This window comes from Mobula hypostoma, chromosome 12 (genome assembly GCF_963921235.1).
Source record: "Mobula hypostoma chromosome 12, sMobHyp1.1, whole genome shotgun sequence".
Lineage (NCBI taxonomy): Eukaryota > Metazoa > Chordata > Chondrichthyes > Myliobatiformes > Myliobatidae > Mobula > Mobula hypostoma.
In genome coordinates this window covers 32,937,967-32,939,221 of record NC_086108.1, presented here as the reverse complement: position 1 = coordinate 32,939,221, position 1,255 = coordinate 32,937,967, and positions in this window count along the sequence as shown.

The window sequence follows — 1,255 nt, the reverse complement described above, 5'->3', positions numbered from 1 at the left end:
ATTTACATTCATTCAAAACAAATCCCATTTTATGTTCCGTAAATTCCCATCAATGTACGTGCCCCCCCCCCACCCCTGGTTCTACCACTCACCTGCACATTAAGGGCAAGTTACAGTAGCCAATTAACCCACTAATACCCTTATCTTTGGGATGTTGGAGGAAACCAGAGTACTGGAGGAACTCCAGGCAGAAGGTGCGGATACGGCATAGACATAGGAGCGAACGTCGGGATTGAACCCTGGTCACTGGAGCCGTGAGGTAGCTGCACCACTGGACCTCACCCCGAGCACTCAAGATCAAGGGAGAGGGAGGTATGCACAATGGCCCTGAGTTGGATGACTGCAGCTTGCAGGAGTTCTGTAGAAAATGCAAATTCTTTGAGAAATAAGCCACTGAACATGAATAGGAATAAATGAATGTTAAAATCTGTCTGTCAAAAGAAAGAAAAAGTTTGCCCAATATGAATACATGTGATGATCATTACACCTGCTCTATGATTATTATACTGTAACATAGCAGAGGGAGTATGTTAGTCATGAGCAGATATCCCATTGTGGACTGGCATTAATATAAATATAATTCTCAATCCTGTTTACTTTTACTGTGATACATTTAGAATGTCCACTCTATGTATTTCTTAATTTTGTCACATCACATCAGTTGTAATGCTTCCATAGGTCACAGAAAGTCATAGTTAGCCTGGACGTTCTATGAAAGGAGATAATACAGCCTGGACGCTATATTAAACTGCCACTATCAGAAACGCAACATTTTGTCAATGGAAGTCCATTCTGCTAAAACATTATCTTTGCCCTTCCCCTTTGTTCAATATGTCAGTGTTTCCAGCCTTTTAATGTCAGTTTTTATTACAGTAAATGTAATTTACTCTAGATACATTGTTCTGGAAGTGCACGGAAACAGAATGTATATGCCATTCTTGAATGATGTCAATAATTGCCTGGGAGAGCACAAAAGAAAGTTCTCTCCCACCTAAATAATTAAACAAAATCTGACCCAATCATGAGTTTTACTGGGACATTTGTGATACCTGAAGCCCAGAATCCCTTTGATTTGAAGTGCATTGAAACTCCTCCCAGATGTATATTCGTAATATACAGGGATTGCATATAATTTTAGATCATACAAATATAAATATCTCCACACGAAAAAAACACTAATAAAGAAAAATATCTCTTTGAACTTAGAAAAAGAATTGAATTTTTATTCCATTGTTTTCCAGCAATGAAAGTGACA